The following is a 16,615-nucleotide window of genomic DNA, read 5'->3' on the forward strand; positions in this document are numbered from 1 at the left end:
ATGCTAACCAATTTATGCAAATACCACAGTTTCTACAGTCGTTGTTAGTTTTAGCCTGCAACAATAGATCAACATGGATCCATTTCACACGTTTTTTCCACAAATGTTTTATGATAATATCGCGAATAGCAACGATATTGGCGGTTAGTGCCGGTTTTAGACTTCTGGGGCCCTAAGCAAAACTTTGTCCGGGCCTTCATAAAAACCCCAATGACCCCCACTGTCAATCAACAACAGTGAGTTGAAAAGTTCAGTAATGCAATGAAAAAATAAAACAATAGGACAAATACAACAGAAAAAAAAGATATGCATGAAATGAACAATTTAGCCTACTACTAGTAGCCTTCTATACAGACATTTAATAAAGTAATCAAATGTAAAAAAATAAATAAAATAAAGCATTGCATAGTCTTCACTGTATGAATGAAATATACATTGATTCTTATTAAAGTTATTCAGTGAGGTGCAGTGAATAATTCTCTCATTTTCTTTTGTTGTTTCATTAACATTAAATGACAGACAGCAGTGGGATTATTAGGCTGCTGTCACTTTAAAGTCCAACTGAAATCAAAATTGACCCTATTTACTTTGTTAGCGCATATTACTAGTCTTGTGGTGAACAATTAATCTGTGCAAGTTAAAACACAGAAACATTTTTTTGCCGTCATAATCTTTAATCAAAGTCTGAAAAGATTTATATTATGGTAATTTAATTTAATTTTCATATTGTTCATGTTGAAAACACATTTTATAAAATAGATTGACATTGCCAATAAAAAAAAAGATTTGAAATAATTCAAGTTTGTACTGTTGGGTTATTTGAAACATTGATGAAACTGAAATTTAAAATGAAAATTTAAATTAACAATTTTGCTTATATAAAGGCCAAAATATGTTTGCAGTTACATGTTAACAAGGTCATATACTCAGGTATATTTAGGATAATAAAAAAACCCCAAAAAAACAAGAGTAACACAAAAAATCTAGCTTGTATATTGTTGTGTTACTTTTGACCCACCTGTGTGTTACTTTCGTCCCAACTGACGGGGTCGAAAGTAACATAAGCAGTCTTAAGTTCAAAGTGAAATTATACTGAAGTCCTTCTACATTTTTTCAAAATACCACCTGCTATTGATAGACCACACTTGTAAGTGTCTGACCACAGCAAAAATATATCTCTGTCTAAAATATCATCTTTTCAAATTAAGTTTTTCTGAAAAATGGTACTTTCGCCCCTGCTCTCCCCTACTTGTCCATGTTTCTCTCCATCTCGGATCGAGTGGGCTGAAAACCGTCTGGTTCTCTTTCGCAGATCAATACACTTTTACATGTAACATTACATGATTCGACTGATTTGGATGTTATGTATGGTGACAGTGCACCGCTTTAAAGGAAAGAAACGGAAAGCAGCATCATGTTTTTATAATTGTTGGAAGCCAAGATCAAAAACAAAACTAAAACAAAGCCCTAAATCATTCTTGAGAACAAGGGGTAGCCTACTTTGTGTATAGGGAGGACCGAAAAAAAAAAAAAAAATTGGGGGGATATTTTGTAATATCATACACTTGACTTTATTCTAATACTTTTTATTGTTAAAATATTGTGTGGATATTTCACAGTGATCAGCGTGATGTTAGCGCAATTGAATCTTACTAAATCAACATTGGCTCAAAACATAATTTCTTCACTTGCTCCAAGTGGTTGTATAGATAATCAAATGCCTGTTGAGTAATTTTAGTCGCATGTGGTTGTGTTAGTGTGAAAATAGTGCAACATACTAAATACAGCTGCAAGTGTTCAACAAGACAGTCATCTTCCAGCAGATAACACTTCAAATACGTTTTTGAGACGATCTATCTCTTAATTTTTTGGTAATGGTTGATACAGATGTAACTTATTTATGATTATATTAATGACTACATGAAATCTATTTTGTAAATGCATGTTATTTAGCCTATCCTAAAGTAATGAATATTTATAATGAATATTATCCATGTATATATATATAGATTTTTTTTTACCTAACATGCCCAGCATTTTTTTTCGATAATCCATTGCACTCGGTTGTACGTCACAATATGGAAGAAGATGTCATTTTAAAGTGATGCTTATGGACCAGTTTCATTCTGTCATGCCTGACCAGTAAAACTAGTTTAATGCGTCACAATTCCCCCTCAGACGATGCTGGATTGATCCACAAAGTAACTTTATTGGAATTTTACATGAATTATTAAGAACTCTGTTAAAGGGGTCATATAATGCCATTTTTGTACAAGCTAATATGATTCTTTAGGGTCTAAATTAAAAGTTTGTAATATACTTGAATTAAAAATTCTCATTAGTATTGTAAGAAAACACTCATTTTACCTGGTCAAAAACAGCTCTGTTTTCAGCACGCCGTTTAAGTGCATGTGTCTTTAAATGATAATGAGCTTTGCTCACCCCGCCCCTCTGTTCTGTGCGTACACCGTTTGTAACACAATAACGCTTCGTTCATTATAAACGTGGGATTATGAATTATATCAAGAACGTCGTACATAGAAAACATGCCGTAATGTACCTGAGTGTAAACCTTAGCCGCATTCATCGTGAAGTGTGCTAGCGATTTGCAAAGATTAATATAAAGATTAATATAAAGGTTAATAAAACGTTACACTCACTTCAGTTATTCTGGAGGTGCAGCAGGAACACGAATAGTTGGTACCGATCCTTTTTTCAGGAGCAGCTTCTTAGCAAAACCAACTTTATACTGACCCTCGTTTATAAAGCAGTCTGGTGAGAAATGATTCGGCAAACATGAAAGCGTTGATCGTGGGGAGTATTCCCTTCGAAAACAAAACTCAGCCACTGCGTCTTCAGCGGTTCGGATTTAGGAACATCAAAATGACTGCTGTGTTCGTTATTACACCCAAGAACAGAACACCACAATCGCTGAGACGCCATTCTGCTCATAGACAGTGCTCCAGCGTATCAACAATGACGCGCGGACTATGATTGACAGCTCGCTCACGAGCGAGGGCGGGTCTGTGTTGAAACGCTGCTGTCAATCAACAATCGTGGGAGGGGCGTCCGACCCTGTGACGTCACACGGTCGAACGGCTTGATTTGAGAGAGGGGAAAACATATAAGAAGATTTAAAAAAAAAACACTGGATGGATTTTTATCATTTTATGATGGTTGTGTACAGGCACTGCCAACACACATTTCAGTACAATCAACTTGTAAAAGTGCATGTACCATTATGACCCCTTTAACTTAAATATATCAGCAGTAAACATAACATTTATAGATCTTCAGTAATGTGTTTGCACTATTCAAACAGCCTTCAGATATGTTTAAAAGACTTACAGATGAAACAATAGTCAGATTTCTTGTGTTTTTTATTGTTTTATGTTTTGTATCATATTTAATACATCAGACTTGTAATGTAAATCAGTGAGATTTTTATAACAGTACTGCTTGCATAAAATGCATATAAATTTCAGTTATCGCTATATCTCTAAATTATGTCTCAAGATGATATTTTAATGCCTAGTTTTATGATCAAACTCTGTAGCTTTAAGAGGGCAGTGATGATTGAGAGATGTACAAACAAGCATTCCTCATAAGACTGATGCATCATATTTGATTTTCCCAAAAAAATAAAAATAAATTATGTGGAGATAATCAAATAAACCTCAGTCCAGTTAATGTTTGTTTTAATTGCTAACAATATAGAAGTTATTGCTACATTTACTTTATAAAAACCTGTAATGATTTCACAGAAAAGACACGTGTACTGTGACCTGAAGGTGGACGTTTTAACAATATACTAAAAGGCTTTGTACATGATAAATCAGATGACAGAAGGCATGAAGTAGATTGTGCAACAGGTTTTTCTGCAACACTGAAGAAGCCGTGTGTGTAGGGTGCGTCTCCAGGCCATTCAGACAGCCTTCAGATGTGTTTTATAACCAAGAACTAATAGGCTGAAGGGTTCTGGTATCGTATTGTTACTCTCTGAATAGAAATCAAATTGTGATTCGCACCCCTAGTGACCACGCCGCCCTCACTCACACATACATCTTTCTTGCCTTCTGCTCGGCTCTTTATTATGGTCTTTCTGCCTGGTTCTGCTTGCTCTCACTCCCGTAGATTCTGGCTCATTTGCTGTTATGCGGCCAGAAAATGGTCCTAATGTGCTGGAAGTAGAGCTGGGCTTCCTCTCTGAGAGTCATTTTCTCTGGATGATGAGGAAGATTGAACTCTGTCAACAGCCAATCAGAAAGCCCAAAGGATAGCATTGTAGGCCGGGAAAGTATACATGACCTTGGGATATGAGAAACCTGATTTCACAGCAGGCATGAGATTGTTCACATGAGAGTGGTAATGTTCAATTTGTAAGAAAGAGAGAGAGAATATACAGTATACCATTTCATTCACTTGCATCTGTTTTCTGAGCACGCTTTTAGCATCACTCACTGGACATTTATTTAAGTGTTGCTTACTAAAGTTGACTCTAGTTAGTAACGACCAGTCCTGCAGGCAATTGATCCGCTTCACTGAGAGTGAGTTTCAAAGTCCTAATTGTACTTGTTAACAGTGCATCTGCTAATTTTCTGCCAGTTTTACTGATTGTTTTAGGCATATAATGTTTAAAGTCCCCCTGTGGTGAAAATCAAGCTTTTAATGCTGTTTTTATGTCTGTGTGGTGTTTTTAATATGCTTTAAGACAAACCATGTGCAACAGTCAACATCATTGCTGAGTATTTTCTCCTTAAAACTGCAGTGAACCAAAGACAGTCTCAAAAACACACTTTGAAATCGCTGGTGTTTCTGACGTCACAAACTACCTTGTAACCAATCAGATCAACGTGTGATCGTCAACCAGTGGATCTCTGAGCTGAGTGAGTGGAGGCGGGGTTCATTTGCATATTCATAGAACCGCGCATACTAAATGAGGCAAGGGTGTTGAGTTACATTCAAGATATTTTAAGGTTTTAAGGAAAAAACGTTTAAATATGTAATTTTGGTGATCAAAGATGAGTTTTAAGGGATAAAATGATTGACTACAGGGGGACTTTAATGCATAGATTGTTTTAGGTATAGACTGCCCCTAACTATGAAACCCTGGGATTAAAGGAAATCCTGAGTTTCCCACTCGTAATTATGACTTTGTGGTGACGTTCATGTGCGTTCAACTCGTAGGCTAAGTACGATCTTTCCGACATGACTACTTGAACGCACCATTATTGTACCCAGAACATAAATCAAATCAAATCAAATCAAGTATATTTGTATAGCGCTTTTCACAATACAGATTGTATCAAAGCAGCTTCACAGTATTAAAATAAAATAATACAACAAAGTTTGTTTCTAGTGGAATTTATTGATTGATAGAATAAAATTAAATATCCCCAAAATATACATAGGCAGAATCCGTAATGAAGGTGCACCCGGCAGTGTAATGACTTTAGTTATGGTGTTCGTCGAAGGTCAGAATAGATGAGGAGAATCATTATGATGACAAAAAAAATGGCAGACATTTCCATTTGGACAGGATTAGATTTCTCAGAGGATTTGACAAAACAAAAGGTAATTTTCTCCATAATTTTTGCAGAGCTTGTGTGAGAAAAACACAGATGTGTTTGATTGAGGCAGGATTGATTGTGAAACAGAAATGTACCTGACCTCCGCTGGGTAAACTAGCTCTGTCTGAATAGACCTACGGCTGGTGCTGAATAGAATTGTGTGCTCTTTTTCCCCCCAGATATTCAGTTTTACGCTTTTGTGTGTTTCTGTGAGGATGTCTTCAGTAAGTACTGAGCAAATCCCTGCGGTGCTTAACCTCTACTGTCGCTGCTTCTTAACCAATTAGCCAGCTGCCGTTGTTGTCCCAGAAGATAATTAAGGGTAAATATGTTCATGTGTGTGTGTTTGTGATGGACTAGCTCAATGTGTGTGATTCATCTTTTTGTAAAATGTGACCCTGGATCACAAAACCAGTCACATGTCGCACGGTAAATATTTGCGGCAATAGCCAACAATACATTGTATGGGTCAAAATTATCGATTTTTCTTTTATGCCAAAAATCATTAGGATATTAAGTAAAGGTCATGTTCCATGAAGATATTTTGTACATTTCCTACTGTAAATATATATAAAAATATATTTTTTTTTGTGAGTGAATGCAGCACAATCACGAACATAAATGGACAACTTTAAAAAATAAAATCTCAATTTTTTAAAAATGACCCATGTGACTGGTTTTGTGGTCCAGGGTCACAAATGTATGTTGACATTTTTGACACACGTAATGGTTTTTGAATGTTTAAGTGACGTTAACCACTTTAATGCCTTCCCATGGAAATCAGGAATGTCTACTGATACACACCAAAAACTAAAGGTTCCAAAAGGGATTTTTCACATCAATGCCATAGAAGAGCCATTTCTGGTTTCCCAAAGAACCTTTCAGTGAACAGTTCTTAAAGTCCCCCTGTAGTCAATAATTGTATCACTTAAAACTCATCTTTAATCACCAAATTGACAAAATGTCTTCATGCCTTAAAATAGCTTGAATGTAACTCAAAACCCCTTGCCTCATTTAGTATACACGGTTCTATGAATATTCAAATGAGCCCCGCCTCCACTCACTCACTCAGCTCAGAGATCCACTGGTTGACGATCACACGTTGATCTGATTGGTTACAAGGTAGTTTGTGACGTCAGAAACACCAGCGATTTCAAAGTGTGTTTTTGAGACTGTCTTTGGTTCACTGCAGTTTTAAGGAGAAAATACTCAGCAATGGTGTCGACTTATGAATTTACACATGGTTTGTCTTAAAGCATATTAAAAACACCACATAGACAAATAAACAACATTAAAAGCTTGATTTTTACTTGATTGTGGGACTAAGAACCAGAGTGTGAAGAACATTTTGAAAAGCTAAAGAACCCTTTTCCACTATAAAGACCTTTTTCTGCAATGAAAAGGTTCCATGGATGTTAACGGTTCTTCCAAAGATGCCAATAAAGAACCTTCCTTGTTAAGAGTTTATAATGAGATGTAAGTGGATATAAATGGCAGGTTGTTGCCGTTCTCAAGGACACTGCGCCCCTCTTTCACCTGAGTGCCTTTGGAGGTCTAAAAATACATACACCTGTTCTTAATAAAAAAACACTCAAGCACATACTTCATCTTTCTGTGCATTATGAATAAATCCTGTAATATTGTCCACTGGAGATTGTTCTGCAATAGCAAATCCACATAATTGAATTCCCTGTGCGTGTCGAAATCATTTCTATGGTCAGGTTGGTTGTTTGACTCTTTGATATTTCAATGATAAGTCTTACTTTTCTCATGCATGCATTAGTCAGATTTGTATTCTAACCAGCGTGATATTTCCCTTGATGTAAGGTTGATGGAGCCGAAACCTCCCATCAAAATTCACTTTCATAGTGGCATTTGTTGAGAGTTTTAATGTACTATATCTGACAGATTTTATTATTGGCCAGTTATTAATTCACAGCAAGTTCTGCTGATTATTTCAAACTGTTTACTCTTGCTTTTTCATCACTGTATTATTATAATCATTTTTCATCAGTTTGTGATCACATCCAGGAAAGGCCATTTATTTCAGCATTGATAAATAACTATTTATGTATTTGCTCTGAAATGCCTCAAAATGTTTTGTTTCTTTCCCCAATTCATTTCAAATAAACAGCCATTAATGCCAAGCATATTAGAAATGCTGTTTTAAAGGTCTATTGAACATAATCAAGGGATGTTTTCACATTGATTTATACTAAAACAAGGAAGAATGAATTTCCATTATTGTCAGTAAAATACATAGTCACGAATGGCAATTGATTGCAGATGTGTCTGCCTTGGTTCCTTGGTTTTCCATTTATTTTGTCCATAGGGATTTAAAAAAAAAGTCTTTGTTAAAGCATTATAAGCTGTGAACCCAGCTAACCATCTGTGATTAGATTAATAACATTACAAACTTTAGTTTGAAGCAAAAAATATTTAAAATATTTAGAAAAACGGTATAAGACTGTGTATTTAAAAGAACTACAATCCCATGCATGAAGCATTGTGAACAGCATAATCAAATAAACGATGGAGAAATATAAAACTTTTCATTTAAAAATGTCATTTTAAATGTCAATTTTATCAATTTTAAATGTTTTTGATTGTTTCGACTCTGATTGGTGGAATTTTGTGTACAGCATCATGGGCAATGTAGTTTTTCACCACGAATTCGGCTTTTAAACACTATTATTTTAAAAGTTAGTTGAAATAATGTGGGCTAACAGCTTAAACAGAAGCAAATACTATCGAATAACATCCTCGTAGCTCACAGTAAGGCTGTCTTTATAGGCTTACAAGTTATCGTTAAAAATCTATTTCTGTATGGAGAAAATGAATGTAGATTTTACTTCCAGAACCCGACTGTTGCTCTATATATGGCTACATATATATTCAAGTCAAGTGAGTTGTTGTTCCGCTATTTGTAGAGACATATAAAGGACCGAAATGTTGTGCCTCACAGGACCATGCATGGTGTTACCAATAAGTACACAGCCTACTGTATATGAAAAAGGTACGCTAACTAAACATATGCATATACTCTGATTTACAGGCATGTAGAAACACGTAGTGCAGAGAGACTGTGCAAAAGAGACACTCAGGGCAAACAGGGCAAATGGAAACACTTTTACTGAAATGATTCGGTGGGAAGGAGAAAGAAGCAAAACATTTATGTAGCTTCTGTCAGTTTTGCCAGAGTTCCATATGTTCCCTTTGACTCCATGCTGAAGAGTGTATATTTAGACCCTCTGAATGGATTCAGTGCACTATTACATACTTTTCTGGAGAATACATGCCATGCCATGTATACAGCCTGTTACAGCTATGTAATGTACAATATAGTTTAATGTTAAAGGGATAGTTTACCTAAAAATGAAAATTCTGTCATCATTTACTCACCCTCATTTTGTACCAAACCTGTATGAGTTTCTTTCTTCTGTTGAACACAAAAGAAGATATTTTAAGAAATGTTAGTAACCAGACAGTTTACCGTCGCCATTGACTTCCACAGTTGGAGGAAAAAATAATTAATTCAGTTTTTTTTTTTAAAGGATTGACTGCATTAATAGGAAACAATAGTAGGTTAATGCCAAACCAAAGGTGATCTTTTTAGCATTTTCATTGGGTTATTTGAAACAATCATATTTGCTTGTTTTTCAAAAACATTGATGGTGCATTATTAATAATAACAAGAATTGTTATTTTCTCCTCATATTTTCATCAACAGTATGTTTTAATTTAAAATAGTTTCATCATCGAAATGATATGTAGGACCCCAGTTAATCGATTAATCGTTTGACTGAGCTATCCGGGACTGGAAAGGAAAAAAATAACAACAAAAATGCCCATCCCTAGTCACTTGGTGAATTCATCTGTCACAGTGTTTGTTTGTTTCATATGCATTTAATCGAATTCATAATGAATCAAAAGAAGGAAAACTGTTTAACCCCGTAAAGCCGGACATATATGAAATAATAGTCAGAAAAAAGTTAATTGTTTGAAATTGAAGTTTAATATGGAAGCTTGTTTCCACCTCAGAATAAAAAATAAAAAAGGTAATCGCGACTTTTTATCTCACAATTCTGACTTTTTTCTCGCAATTGCGAGTTATATTGCGTGGGAAAAAAGTCAGAATTGTGAAATAAGTCGCAATTACCTTTTGTTATTTTTTATTCAGTGGCAGAAACAAGCTTCCATAGTTTAATGAACTTTTAGACAAAAAAACTAAACGAATTTTTTTTTTTAACACAAAGTAGGCCCATGTGTTTTATGATGAGTATCATATTTGACGTGGAGGAAAAATACTTTTTATTCAGAGGCTCAAACTGAGCAAAAATAAGATTTTTTTTGCAGATGTTCATATTTATATGACCAAAAAGTAAGATGGAATTCTGACAGCTTGTAATGTAAATCAATGAGATCTTTATAACAGTATAACAGACTATAAAAGGTTAAAATAATCGTCGAAACAAAAAATTTATAACTGGCTGATAAAATCTGACAGAGTAATCCATTTTTCATAGATCAACCTTGATGGACGAAACCTTCTTTTGAGTCCAGTGGGAAGGAATGGAAATTTATGATGAATGCCAAGCAGTTTGATATTATTTGTACAATATGTGTGATTTCCGTCTTTGTCCTTGATTGCTCTGGTTTCTGTTTCTTCGGTGGCGACCGTGATATGTGTCATCACAGTAATTACTCCCTGTAACGTCGTTTATGGAGGTAATGAATACGCAGGGGTCTCTACCGTACACGTGGAGCACAGCCAGGCCTCCCTCAGCTAGCAGGACTGATTCATACATAGTTTATGTGTGAATATAGTCATTATCATCACTGGCTGACTGTCGCCACATTTGCTATCTAGTTATATGACACCGATTTAAAGGTGCTCGTCATCTATTGATGGTGAGATTACAGTGCTTGTCCATGTGATGGTGCAATTACAGTATTGACTGTGTTTGTACACATTGCATAAACAAAATTAGAGTGGATATGTAAAACAGCGATGTGTTTGAGTGTGTGCATCATGTCTGAATGTAGTGAAACGCTGCTGTGTGTTGGAGTGCAGAGGGAACGGTCATTTTCAGGTTAGGGTTCAAACACCTACAGACCCGCCATCATCTCTGATGGACAGATGAGCTTCAAATCATGAGTCACTCAAGCTTTAAGGAACAAACCCTTTAATGTTGCTTTGCACACAACAGAGTCTATGATTAAAAGCCTCATTAGAGTTGATGTGGTCTAGTTTCAGTCTAGGATTGATTGCGGGAATCTTCTATGATGAACGAGACGTTCGAAACCCATTTTACTTCTGTAATGTGATGCATTTCCTGCGTCTTCACGTGTAAATTCATGTTCCATTTGATGTTTGCACAGCTTTGAGTTAAAGGAGCTTTGATAATCCGCTGCTATATCAACACACCAGTTATTAAAACAAGTTGCTTAGTCAGGGCTGGCCGGCGGTGCAACCTGAGGCCCTGTGCTTTTGGGCCGATGTCATATTTTGGTTTGTTTTTGTATAGTTTATTTAAAAAAAAAATTGTGTGCAACTACATGGATTTGATCCATTATAAAAAAAAGAGATGGATTTTTGATGTTTTGATAAAATATGAAACTTTAAAATAATTGGAATTAGTGTTGTTATTGTTAAATGAAACTATTTAAAAAAATTGTTAGGTTCAAGCTGAAATAAAATAAAATTGTAGATTTTATTGAACTCGAAAGAAAATTGGAAATGTTATGGAATAAAAAATTTAAGTTGAGGTACTAAAATGAAATAAAAACTGAAATAAATATAAATTGCAGATGAATAAAAACTAATAGAAATGAAAAAAAGCCCATAACAAAATGACTTCAACTTAAACTGAAATTAAAACTGAAAAAAGAAAGAAAATAAAAGCTAATTGAAAATATAACTAATGGTATATAATTAATACTAAAATGACACTGATTGGAATGTACTGATGAATATGCATATTATTTGTTTTAATTATGGACAAGAAACAAAAAGTTTCTAAAAAGTTGTATTTATTTAAATCGATTGTGTATGTTTAAGACGCAGCGGTTTACAAAAAGGTCTCATTAATTAATATTAGTACGTTTACTATCATTAATTAACAAGTAGCTGTACATTTGTTACATAGTTTATTCATCTTTAGTTACATCAGTTAATAAAATACAGCTGTTCATTGTTAGTTCATGTAAGCTTGGGTACATTTACTACAGATACAGCTTTTCATTTTAGTAATGCATTTTTTTCATTGTTAGTTCATGTTGATTAATATCGTTAACCAATGTTAATAAATGGAACTTTATTGTTCTTTCTTTCTTTCTTTCTTTTTTTTCTTTTTTTTCTTTTCTTTCTTTCTTTCTTTCTTTCTAAAACATATAGTATGCATAAACTCATGAGTTAAATTTAAGTTTGTCTAAATTAAAAGAAACAAGTTCATTAAACTCAAAACAAGGAAACAATTCAGAGTACTTAAAATGTGTCAGTTTTGTGAACTCAAAAGAAAAAGAAAGTTCAAAATACTCATAAAAGTTAATTTGATTGAACTTATTTGTTTAATTTGAGTTCGCTCTACTCAAACCAATTAATTATTTTGAGCCTTAGGGTTTGCAGTGCTCAATGATATCATATGTTGTGCTTATGAATATATATATATATACACACACATCTAGGGATCTTTTACATATTTCTTTCGGGTCAGAAATCTCTCTGTTGTGATTAATTTCTGGCACTCTTTTGTCAGTCAAACCCTGAGCCGAAACACAAGCTAACCCTGTGAGACTTGCCTGAGATAGATTGAAAATTCACTGAATATTCAGAGGGGATTGGAATATGAAGATTCAGAATCTAGCAGAGCCTGTTGTTTTGCTTCTCTTCCTGAAAAAAATGGTCTTTATTTCCCTGGAGTGTGAAAGAAGTGAATAAAGGAAGTGACAGTACAGGACGTGTGATATTGCATCAGTTGGAGAGAGAGATTGAGGCAGAGAGAGAGAGAGAGAGGTCATGTTGAGGTAATTGTGTTATTTTATGAAGCTGCTTGTCTGACTGTTCAGTTTACTGCGAGGTATTGCTATTGTTCTTGTGCTTGAAAGTGTGGAGTCTAATTTGAAGTGGTGCAGAATAATAGAAATGTGGTTTGCGGCTTATGTTTTACAATGCAGGATTACCACCAGGCACTTTAAGTTCTAGAGGAAAGAGCCGTATTGTTTCCCTGCTCATGGATGCGGGTCCTCATTGTCCTGGACTGACGTTTGAAACTCAGGATAACCTCTGGGAAGAGGGACACTGACTCCACACTAATTGGCTCAGTGATGGAGACGGGTTTATGAGAGGCCACAGCTACACTGAAGAAACCTGCAACCTTTGAACTTTAACTTCTGACCTTCAATGCTGATTTAATTTGTGCTATAATAGGATTTACTGCATCTGGTGCTATAAACGTCAGGGGGGTAAAAATGTGAATATAACAAGATCCAAAAAACTGAGACCCCAATGAAGATTTTAGGGTTTAAAAAATAAAATAAAAATTGGGGTATTTTGAAAAATGTAAAAAAAAAAACAGTTACAGTAATATTTCATTTGTTAATATTAGATTATGAATAAGGCTAACATGAACTAACAATGAACTTTGTTAATGTTAGATAATAAAAACACAACTGTTCATTGTTTGTTCATGTTAGCGCACAGTTCATTAACCTAATGTTAACAGATTTAACTTTTGATTTTTGAAATGTGTTATTAAATGTTCAAATTAACATTAACTAAGATTAATACATGTTGTAGATGTGTTGTTCCTTGTTTGTTCATTTTAACTGATGTAGTTAGCTAATGTTAACAAATAAAACCTTGCTGTAAAATACTGTACACTGTAAAAATGAAAAAAATATTAAAGTATAAAATAAAATAAAATTAAGGCAAGACGATACATGTGAAAAGGGTAGATCTCACCTTACTACATCATATTGTTTTGTATTACAAGTTTTCTGCATGTTTAAATATGTAAATGATGCATAATTAAATATACATTAATTTGCATACATTTCCGAAACAACATTTTTGATAAAACCAGGTTCAAAAATCGTGTTTCAATCTGTTGACATATTACAGTAAACCAGAAAATACTGTCAACCCAACCCAAACAAATCACCATGTTTTAGAAATAAAATGTTGTATTAAATCATTCAAATAATGTGTTAACAAACCCTTCAGAATAAAACTTTGGTAAAAGTTGGGTGTATGTAAGTGCTGCAGATTTCTGCCTCAGTTATCACTTCAGCCTTTTCAAATATGTATTGAATTTGAAATATACAGATTCAAATAGATAAAATAAATGTGCATTTTGTATGTTTTCTTTCCACTAGATTGAAAAAGACATGTTTTAATAGCCCAAAATCTCAAAATTGACCAGTGCCTGAAAAAACAATGGATATATCTGTTGTGTCTCGCGTAATTGAATAAAAATGTAAAGCAGTTTTGAACCCAACTGTATGTCTGTAATGATTATTGTTAATACTGCATAAAAACATTCCCATATTCTACATCTAAAACAATACACACCTGTTATACCAAAATCCTCTCATGCATCACGTCATTGTCAAAAAAAAAGATGTAGATTTGCGAGAATCCCCAAAAGCGCTGAGCACTGAGAGGCGAGTGTGAGAGGGAATGGATCTGAATGTGCTTCACTGTAGTATCACTCACTCCAGATAATAACCCTGCTTTAGCATATCTGTCTGCCTGCGGGATATCATATCTCTCACAGCGCGAGGCCTACGATAGAGGCTCTCAGAGGAACCTTCTCCCAGCTACACAAATAGGCAACACAGTTAGCATGTAGCATGACGCAAATTCAAAGTCAACATGTCTTGTTTTTTACTGAGAGATTTTAGCATGTATAGGCCCAATTATGAGTCCAATGATTATTTATATGTCTTGTTTAGAAAGCATATTAGTATGTTTGAGTAAAAGCCCGTTTACACTGAATCTGATGCAACCTAACACCAAGTATTCACAATTTTTGGCACCAAAACTATTCAAACTTAGTTTGTCCCAGAATTCTTAGTTGTTCCCAGTGAATTGTTCAGAATTCAGGAACTTGAGGAAATTTTGACTTAAGTTAGTCCTTAAAGACTCTATGAAATGGTTTGAGTTCACTTAAAGAAAACTTTCAGTATGAAAACGATTAAACTGGTAGTTCACTGGAAGTATACTTCAAAGTGTACTTTGGTTAACCTAAAAAGTAAACTATAGCTTAGTATATAGCTAGTAATTTAACAGTTCACTTAATGTATTTCACAGTACAGTTGCAATAGAAACTTAGATGTAAACTAGTTGTGTACTCAGTGCTACTGCTGTTGCACTTAAAGGGATAGTTCACCCAAAAATGAAAATTCTGTCATCATTTACTCACCCTCAAGTTGTTCCAAACCTGTATGAGTTTCTTTCTTCTGCTGAACACAAAGGAAGATATTTGGAAGAATGTTTGTAACCAAACAGATCTCGGTCCCCATTGACTACCATAGTATATTTTTTTCCTACTATGGAAGTCAATGGGGACCGAGATCTGTTTGATTACAAACATTAAAATATTTGTAAATATTTTAATATATAATTCCAAATATCTTCCTTTGTGTTCAGCAGAAGAAAGAAACTCATACAGGTTTGGAACAACTTGAGGGTGAGTAAATGATGACAGAATTTTCATTTTTGGGTGAACTATCCCTTTAAAAGTGTACTTTTATAAACTAATGGCCTGTTTACACCTGGTATTAAGATGTGTTTTGGTCGAGGAGTAGACGAGAGATGCATTCCCGTTTACACCTGGTGTTTTAATCCGTCTCTTTTATCCACTTTTAACCACTTCTGTCCTGATTTCTTCGAGGGAAGGGTCTATGTGCTGGTAAATGTATGGGTTTTTTCAGATCTTTTGATTTAATGGATGAAATAAGCTCGCACAATTTACTAATGAACGCGCCCAGAGACAACGGAAAAACACAGAGCACAGCTTTCGTTTCTGCTCTGACAGCTAGTGTGTGTTAGAAATCAGGAATGATGAGAGAACATTGAGCTTGGTACGTTTTTCATCTTCAAACCAAACTTGGGTCTCCAGCCAAAGTTTAAATCCCGTCTGAGTTTGCTTCCCATTATGTTAATCATTAGGTCAGTAGGTGGAGAGTTCGACCACATGAGCATTTACCCTACGAAAGCAATCCGGTCAAATGTGTTTTCGACTGGTCGAAAAGTGGACAAGCTCAAAACGTTTTAAACCCCGTTTACACCTGTATTTAGCGTCGTCCACTTGTGATCCGATCGACCAAAACGCATCTTAATACCAGGTGTAAACAGGGCCTTAAAAGTGGACCAATTTAGTTCCAAGAAGTATTGAAATAGTACACTTACAAGTACACTGATTCTAGTATACTTCGTAAATTACACTTGGAACATATATTTAAACTTATGTTTACTAGTTCACAGTAAAGTTGCAACAGAAAAGAAAAACTTACATGTAAACCAGTTGTGTATCTTTAAGTCTACTACTGTTATAAAGTACACCTAAACGTACACTTCTATGAACTAAAAAGTGAGCTAATTTAGTCCCGAGAAGAATTGATACACTTACAAGTATATTACTAATACATTGATTTTAGTATACTTAAAGTATACTTGGAAAATATACTTGAATTTAAGTTGGCATTATTAAATAAACTTGACGTATTATTTTTTGTAAAGGTTGTATTATGGACTAAAGCAATGAAGGCACCAGTTTACAACCAGTTGATGGATTCAAAGTATTAGTTTTAATGCAGCTGAAGACAACAGGATACTTAGAATTTTCTCATTCTATTATTTTATTGGACAAAACGTTTCTAAGGGCCCTATTCTAACGATCTAAGCACATGGTCTAAAGCGCACGGCGCAAGTTCACTTAGGGCGTGTCCGAATCCACTTTTGCTAGTTTAACAACGAAAAAAATGGTCGGCGCTCCCGGGGCATGGTCTAAAAGGGTTGTCCCTATTCTCTTAATGGGTAA

General features: G+C 34.7%; 1 protein-coding gene across 1 annotated transcript in view; it reads left to right on the forward strand.

The window, feature by feature from the left end:
* LOC311096554 (uncharacterized protein) overlaps positions 1-16,615 on the forward strand; it is a gene marked incomplete at its 3' end in the record, with an annotated part of 97,535 nt that overhangs the window by 283 nt on the left and 80,637 nt on the right. The window lies entirely within an intron of this gene.

The sequence above is a fragment of the Abramis brama genome (assembly GCF_963993115.1).
Source record: "Abramis brama genome assembly, chromosome: 14".
Classification (NCBI taxonomy): domain Eukaryota; kingdom Metazoa; phylum Chordata; class Actinopteri; order Cypriniformes; family Leuciscidae; genus Abramis; species Abramis brama.